Consider the following 9,047-nt stretch of genomic DNA (forward strand, 5'->3'; position numbering starts at 1 on the left):
GCTGCTGATTATACAGGTTCTGATAAACTGGGCAACATGCTGAGAGATTTCTTTTGGATTTTATTGGGAGTAGTTTATTAAGTCATTTATTTACCATATGTAGTCATTTCGCCCTTTTTTTCGAAATTAAAGAAATTACTTTGTATTTTTCTTCTCCCTCTGTCGATCCATTTTTAGTCTTTGATCTTACAACGCTCCCCGGCCTTTCCTCGTAGAATTACAGTCTAACTGCATTTGTAGTGATATAATTCCAGTAACTCTTGATTATTATTTCGTTTTTTTGTATAATCCATTTATCCCTTACAGATGTCATGATTCTCTCTCTTTTGCACAAGCAGATTCTTTCCCCATTTCAAAGTAGCCAAAAAGCCTTCATATCAGAATTTCATTAGCCCCAGTAACTTCCCAAACCGTGTTCATAACACAGGCACAATTCCAATTTTAATCAACAATTCTGTACTTCGTTCTTAAATTACTTAATTCTCTAGAAAGTCTTATTCCAAATGTCCAGTAACCTGTAACTTGTTTATTGACAAACCTGCAATTTATCTTTATTGAAATCCCTTTGTTGGTCGTTAACATGGTTTTCAATTGAAGACTGTATCAAACTGCCAGCCAATATCTTCAGATATCAGCCCGAAAAAAAGTATGGATTGTATAGATAGTTTATGTTTACATGGAAGTACCAAAGATTTACTGGGTTCTTATGTCTTACAAATATCTGGAACACCAAACCTTAGAACATAATTGCCCTATCTTCCAAACATAATTGCTTTCCTTAGGGAAGCCATCTATCTAGATTATCATTAATTACTGTATTTAAAATCTACACGCTCATAATTACTTTGGCCAATGGAAATGTAAGACATAATTTCCTTATTTTCTCTTCAATGTCTCTAAATATCATTACAGATACTTACATCACCTATGGCCATAATCCATCTCCCTGATATTATCGCCTTCATGACTCAGTTACATTACTCTTAAAAGTTGCCTTTAAATTAGAACGACACCAGGCTGACAGATTGGTCCAAATTGAAACCATATATCATTGCCACTCCAAAACGCAGTATCTGTGGAACACAATGAGTTTCTTGAATGAAGTTAAAAGTCTCCACTCTTACCCTTACAACTACCAAAAATAAAGATTCCTTTAAAAATATTACGGATTCTCCTGACATTATAGAAAAAACAGAAATTGACATTTGCTATCACAGTGACTATATGAAGAATATTAAACTTGTATGCATTCACATGAACCGGGTCTCACAAATATGAAACGGTTCCTTACTAGGGTTGCAAATTAAAGAGTCCTGTTGCCCACGCATAGGTGGTAGACTTTTAAGTTATATATATTTTATGCAAATTGTAAATAACATTGTACATAGATTGGTAAAAACGAATAGCCATCAGCTAACTTAAGTGTCAGTGCGAATTTCCCTGCCATAAAACAATAATTCATATAAAAAGCTTGACTCACTTCAAATAATGCTCTTTCCTAAGAAATACAACCTTTACCAGTTGCAAATAAAAATCAGTTCCCTGTACCACTTCACTTGGTAAATCTCCAGTCAGTCATCACTAAGGCGCCAGCGGCGAATTTCTCTTCCTCACAAAAGCCTTGCTCCCACAAAGTATGCACTTTTCCCTCCATCCTTGCTCTCTCAATCATCTTGCCACAGACGTTCCGAGCTTCTTTGTCAAATGCTGTAGGTCCTCTTGAACTCAGGTTGTTGTTCTTAATAGTCATTTTTCTTTGCACTTTTCCATGTTCGATCCCTCGCTGTCTCTGAGAATGAATATCATGATCACTCATGATTCAAGGTGGCTGGTTGTTTTCCCTTCTCTCAGCCTGACCCAGGCGGTGCACTACATCCGGAGAACCTGCAACACATTTCGCTCCTCTCCGGATCTATTGCCCTGCAAAGTCTTCATTTTTTTGTTTTGATGTTCTCGTCAGATCTTTTCTGCGATCCATAAATTCGAATATTGTCATCTCCGACTATTACCGGTCATTCTCTTTTACCTTTGACTCCATTTCAGTAAGTTTCTTCTCCTGCTTTGCAATCTTAGTTTTCAATGTTGCGTTCTGCTGCTTCAGAGTATTTACTCATCAACATTGAAATCAATTGCTTGCTTCTAGGTTAATCGATGCTGACAGTGTTCTTTTTCACCAAATCCATGATGTCATCTGCGTCTCTCTTGATTTTAGCCGTGAGGATGCGGACGATGTTGTCCTGTAGCTGGCTTCAGAGATGGTTCACTTCTCAGCTTCTTTGGAAGTTGATCCTTGTTGGGTATTCGGGTAATGAATCACATCTTCACCCCCCGTTTTTACACTGCAATCATATGCATGAGTTTCAGCAATGCCTCCTTTGAAGTTTCCACATCCATATCTCAGCAACAGTTTTGGTTATGTCCTGACTCCATGTACTACTTATGAAGTGTTAGCTAGCTAATGTTAGCTAACGTAAACTCGTACATCGCTTTTGTCCATACAATTGCCCTTATTTTCAGCGCCCAAAAACGTAATACTTCTCAGATCAACTGTAATGTTCAATACCATTGTAAGCACAACTTCTCCCCTTGTCCAACAAAATCAATTACCATGACCTAAACACTGCCCATTTCTGCATAATTCAAGCAGGCAATGAAACCCCGTCTTGTCTTTTTAAAAATGGCGCCGGGGGAAGCGAAACTACATGCGTTAGATAGTGGAGAAGGACAGATGTCGTGTGGGAAAATGCTTTTTCACTCGATCTGTCCAACTTTATCACCTTATCGCCTCTAAAATGTAAATAAAAAACACTATAAAGAGTTATATAATGTGTCATTACAATACCTATTTGAAGGTTTGTGTCGAAATTTTGAATCGGGTTTTTAGGCGGTGCTAAAGTGATCTTAGAAGTAACAGCGGCTTTGAGAATGATATGCATGCAATTGATAACGAAAAAAATGACTAGATATCCCCCCCTTAGCGCCGCCACTGTCCATTTATTATTTGTAAACAATGAGAGAAGTGCTACACCTGGTGGGAGAGAGGATAAACAGAAATAGTTGCTTTATGCGTGCTGTTACTTTACGACATGACACGTCAAGATGTAACGGAGGGTCAGTTTTTCAACTTTCTCCCAATACTATAGAGCCATTACCATGTCGATCAACGCTCCCTCCAGTAACCACGACCACAACCAGTCCTTGATTTTAACTGGCGGCTTTATTCTGTTAGTTTTTGCCCGTCAGTCACGTTTCACACTCCTTCTTAAACAGACCGGACAGATCAGAGAGGAGGGAATGAACGAGGAAACAGGGCTAGGAGTGAGAGAGGGAAAAGAGGAAGGAGAAGAGGAAGGATGTAGTAGTAGATATTAGTGGTCGCCCTAATGGTTCTTCTTCACTAATGAGGGAGATAGATGGGAGAGAGAAGGAGGGAATAAATGCAGGGGGGAGAGAAATTATTATTTTTCAGAGAGAGAGAACCGGAGTACTCCAAAAGAACGTTTGCTACACTAATTTATAAACAGACACCTAGCTGCCTGCCATCCAGCACCTTTCACCAAATTTCCAGGATATTCTCACCATGGCACGGTCAACTACAGCAAAAGCAACACAAGGTGTGTTTCTGGGGCTATAATTCTTATGCATCAGGTAAAGAGAGAGGAGAGGAGAGAGAAGGCAGTACACTCTTAGTTATTCGTGTCTACTCAAGGAACCCCTGGAGTTCCTTGAAGGAAACATTGCTAATCAATGGGTCATATTTGCACCTTCGTTAGCTTGAGGCTTCTGAGGAACCTTAATTGTTCGATGTAGCAACGTGTTTCCTGGAGGAACCCTGGAGGGAGAGGTGGCTTAGTAGTGGCCTGGCTTTAAATATGTTGTAATTTCTGTTAATTTGTTCTCTGTTTTGTCATCACATGTTAAGTCTGCCTCCAAGCCCAGCCTGTAATGAGAAGATCACAATATAAATAAACTGCGTGACTGGAGGAAACCTTAAAAACTCACCATTAACACCCAGAGCCTTGATTCTGCCCCCATGTAACCCAGAACCCCTATCCCAAAAGGACTGTCCAGATGGGCCAAGTCCTCCTGTAAAGCCAGACAGGTCTCCATGTGATAGCCCAGGGCAGCCCCAGGCACCTCCTCCTCCAGTACTCCACATCATACAGCAGAAGAGGAAGCTGAGGAGAGAGTACATGAAGACAAGGCAGAGGTCACTAGTCACCCCTCATTACACCCGTCACCATTAAATAAACTGCTGAGACACATCAAGACGTTAAAAGTCAAGGCACCAGGGAGGACACCAACTCAAAGCGGCCTCCCCTGAGTTTCCACTCCCATCTCTGTGACCTCATACACCCTCTGCCTCCATGTTGTTCACTTTTCCAATAGCCCTGGAAGTCAGCAGTAGTGACCATGATTCCCCAAGCAAGGTAAAGACCCCACCAGCCAGCCAACTATAGGCCCATCCAGCCTTCTTAACAACTTGTGGAAGTTTCCTGGAGAGGGTGCTGGCGCTCCGCGCTTCAGAGACACTGACAAACATTGGGGGTCCTCTGGTGCACCAGGCCGGCTTGAGGAAGAAGATCCACCACCGATAACAATCCTCAGGCTGGCCGATATCAACATCTCCAGCTTTATTTATATTACACATTTCAGACATGAATGCAATGCCCTTCACAGAAAAAAAACCTGAAGCAAAAAAAACCTTGAAATATATACCACTCAACAAACATAAGAGGGTTAAAAAAACCGAAAGAATATAAAAACTAAAGAACTAAGAACTAGAACAAGAAAGAGGTCACAGTAGCGATGTCTTTGACGTCGAGAAGGCCTTTGACATATGATGTGTCAACTAATGGGACTTCATCTACTGCCCTGCAGGATACAAACATGAAACTCCCCACTCAGTTGGTCACTCTTAAAATTTTTTGAATTAAAAATATATATAATAAACGGGAGATAGTGGTGAGGTGGAGAAACCACATCGCCCAGGTTCTTTCCAGGCAGGATTTAACCCAAGGCTTCCACCCTCAGCCTTCTATGTTTTAATTGTATAAGTTGATATTAATACTTCCATCCAAGAGAGAGAGACAGGTCTCCCAGTTTTGCGATGACCTCGCTACTGGGCGGCCCAAGACCTTTGCACACGCTGGAAGAAGTTACAGAACTGCAATAACTGAAATAGAGAACATGTGGCGGGTTAAAACTCAACCCTCTCAAGACACCAGTGCATCCTCTTCTCCAAGCACCTCAAGAAAGAAAACAGGCAAGTGAACAGGAAGTCCTGTGCTTGGAGAATGAGGGAAGGAAGTGTCTTGAACCACCTGAGGTGCTGTGCAGAAAGAAAGGAGAAGCCACCCCCGGAACAGTCATCAAAGTCTATCAGAGAGTTATATCAGACCCCTGTATGAATATTGCCTGTCCAGCCTGGAGGGCAACGTGGGAATGACACAAAAAAAGACCCTGGCAATCAGGATGGCATAACAGACTCCCCACGGTACAATACCCGCTATCCACCAGATGCAGGATGAAACAGTGCAGAGAAGATGGCTGTTCTGGGCGCAAGTTTAGCCTGACGTCGGTGGGGACCCGTCACTGAGACAATGATCAAGAAGAACAAAACAGACTTGCACAGATTTCTTATCCAGCAACGGCCTCTCTGTGCTTCTTAAATAATTGGTATCACTTTTAAAATCATTTTAGAGTGGATATCTGTTGCATCTTTGATTTGTGAATTTATCAACTTTACTCCCGTATATATTTAAGCCTGGTTTTAAACCTCTGGACCAATTTTTTTTACCCCTTTTAAACTCACCTGTCAAAGAGGGTGGAACACTGCAATAGAAGCTAACATTTTAACAAATCCAAACCCATTTTGTTTTTTACAGCACTGCAAGCTGACATTTTAACACCATTCTTTAATAACGCTGGAGGTTGACACAGACCAGGGTTTCCTAAACTCTGTCCTGGGGCCGGGTGCACGTTTTGAAAGTTGCGTGAGTGAAAGAACGCTTACTTTTCCGATTGAGCTGACGTTGATCTCAGGAATCCCCGTTTGTGTTGTCCCCCACATTCTCCCCAAAATCCAGAGAAAGGACTGAAGGACTGCTGGTTCACACTTCTAGAAAAAAGACGTAGACCGTCTACACCAGGAGGGGAAACTTTTTTAGGCCTGCGGACCATTTCACTAAATATATATTTTTTTGAACTCAGTCAGGGTCTCAACTTACTGTTGAGAGTTAGAATGACAAAATACATAAGGTGCAATTTCGAAATTATGTGTTTCAATTAGCCCTTGTCAGCTACTTTTAGTCTAGCAACCAGCATCTAAACTTGTAGTAAATAATTATCAACCGGGTGTGGGCACATTGATCATCAGTTATCATATTAAAACTGCTAACATTTCCTCCCCCTATGGTAAAATGGTGGAGAATTGCAGGAAATTAGCTGTCAAACTGCAATTTTTTCTTCTGCCCCATGGCAAACAGAGAGGAATTGTGTGAAATTAGTTAAAATTGCAAAATCCTCCTCTGCCCCATGGCAAAATGAGAGGAATTGTGTGAAATTAGTTATTAAAATTGCAAAATCCTCTCTCTGCCCCATGGCAAAATGAGAGGAATTGTGTGAAATTAGTTATAATGCAAAATCCTCTCTCTGCCCCATGGCAAAATGAAGGATTGTGTGAAATTAGTTTATAAATTGCAAAATCCTCTTCTCTGCCCCATGGCAAAATGAGAGGAATGTGTGAATAGTTTAAAATTCAAAATCCTCTCTCTTGCCCCATGGCAAAATAGAGGATTGCAGGATTTTTTCTTCTTTAGCTGATGGGGGTACGCAGACCGATGAGCCACTGTGGCCTCATGATGAGTTTGTTTTTGTTTTTGGTGCCCATCAAAGTTGACCATCCCTGTTAATAAAAACCTGCAGCGCTCAGCAAATGCACTGAACTCAACAGCAGGTCAAAAGGAGAACTTCCTGCCACTTTATATGCAGCCTCATGTAGAACATGACGTCCTGATGAGTATCATCTCGAGTGTAGACGATATGAAGGCCAGCCGATGACAGCAGACAGGATATCAGAAAGAACTGTTGCCACATTTGAAGGTTAAGGTGCAGCAATACCGGAGGAGGGGCATACAGTGGGGTATGTATGTGTACCTGATGCGGTCATTTGGGCCAGGAAGAGCAAGAAAATTGAGTGGCATCCACCGGGCTACAGGTGACCCGACTCATCGTCTCCCACCACTGTAGCAGTCAGACTTGCACTTGCGTATTTAAACTTCTCCACTTTGTTAATCTGAGAAAAAGGAACAAACACCTGGGGCCTCATTTATCAATATTGCATAGAAAATATAAATACTACTTATGAACCGAATTTATAATGTTCGTATCGCATAGAAAAAGTGTGATTTATCAAACAATCCTACAAGCGTCATACGCACACCGGTAGAAGATGTGTTGATAAATGTGTTCATGAACAACTTTCGCTATTTGCATTTTGAAACGTCCCTAATTAACCATACATGGCTAAAATCATTGCTTTAATGTCCATGAGGAATATACAAACGCCTTACCATTAAATATCCCACAATGGCGCAGCAACAAAAAAAAAAATACACAAAAATTAAAACAGCTACAAACAGGACCATTAGGACTACTCAAGTGGTTTAGCAAATATCCCCCAAATGGAGTAGGAACGCTCACCAATAAGCCATCCATCCTCAACAGCTCCCTGCTGTAGACGTACAGGCAGGCCAACATTGCTGAAGTAGAGGGCGGTGTTTAAACAATGATTGAGTAGGTGAATTTATGGAGATTTAGAGAGTTCCTTAGTTTATGGTTCTTTAATGTGATTTGGAGATGAAAAAAAAGTTTGCAATTCTGTGTGCCATGTCACTTAGCCATGGCCGGCCTGCTCATTTGGCAGCGCGCCTATTGCCGGCAAATTGACGAGGGCGGCATTTTCTGAAGCTAAACTGACCCCATTTTCTGCGGCATTTTCTGAGCTAAACTGACTACCTCCAACAACACATAAAACCTCATACATTTGCCCCAAAAATTACTCTCAACCAGTGTTATATGGGCTTTTTAGGTGAGCACGCTGATGCCGTCTTGTAATAAGCAGTGTCCATTTTGTCAAAGGCAGAGACGCAATATATTTATCTTGTCCATTCCCGGTGCAGCTCTCCATGGTGTTGTTAGAGAGACGCATTGCTGCYGCYTTCCATTTTTTWAACCTTTATTTAACTAYGCAAATCAGTTAGTTAAGAACAAATTCTTATTTTCAATGACAGCCTGTTCAGGGGCAGAACGACASATTTGTACCTTGTCAGSTCAGGGWTTTGAACTTTCAACCTTTSGGTTACTAGTCCAATGCTCTAACCACTAGGCTACCCTGCRGCTCCATCAACATGCCATKKATMTTTTTTACATAAATAATTTAGCAGATATAACATGGTAGAAAGAGTATGTGGCCTTTTCTSTAGCCTACAGGCTGGAMATAAAATGTATGACAATGTAATGAGATGGGAACTTTTTACATCATGCYGGTTTCTCCGATCAAATAGCTTAACCTACTTGGCGACCAATCAAATAAGAAAAATGCGCTCACATGTTAAAACAACATATCCTAAAAACAGGACAGGTCAAAGTAAAATGGACAATATGGAATGGACAATCAGGGCACTCACACAACTGCTGTCCAGGAGTTTCACRCCATAGGCTAAATTGTTATGATCAGCTGTTTCAAGTTTGTATACATTTTTTACATGCTGATCATAGCAAAAAATAAAATACTTCTGCATTTCTRGCTGTGTAAACACATTGCAAATAGGTTCAGGATAACTCCTACTGATAAAGTTGTGTAGCTGAAATTCAGAGCTTAAATGGCCAAATTGATTAGTCACAGAAATCAGGACTTGCCAATGCAACGGCATGTTTTACAAATGGTGGGACTACCATATGGATGGGCATTCATAAAATTCCATTGCAGGCCTACATGGTAGGCTACACCCCAGTAAGCACAGACCGACACCAACGTCTTTTGG

The sequence above is a fragment of the Salvelinus sp. IW2-2015 genome, linkage group LG5 (assembly GCF_002910315.2).
Source record: "Salvelinus sp. IW2-2015 linkage group LG5, ASM291031v2, whole genome shotgun sequence".
NCBI lineage: Eukaryota > Metazoa > Chordata > Actinopteri > Salmoniformes > Salmonidae > Salvelinus > Salvelinus sp. IW2-2015.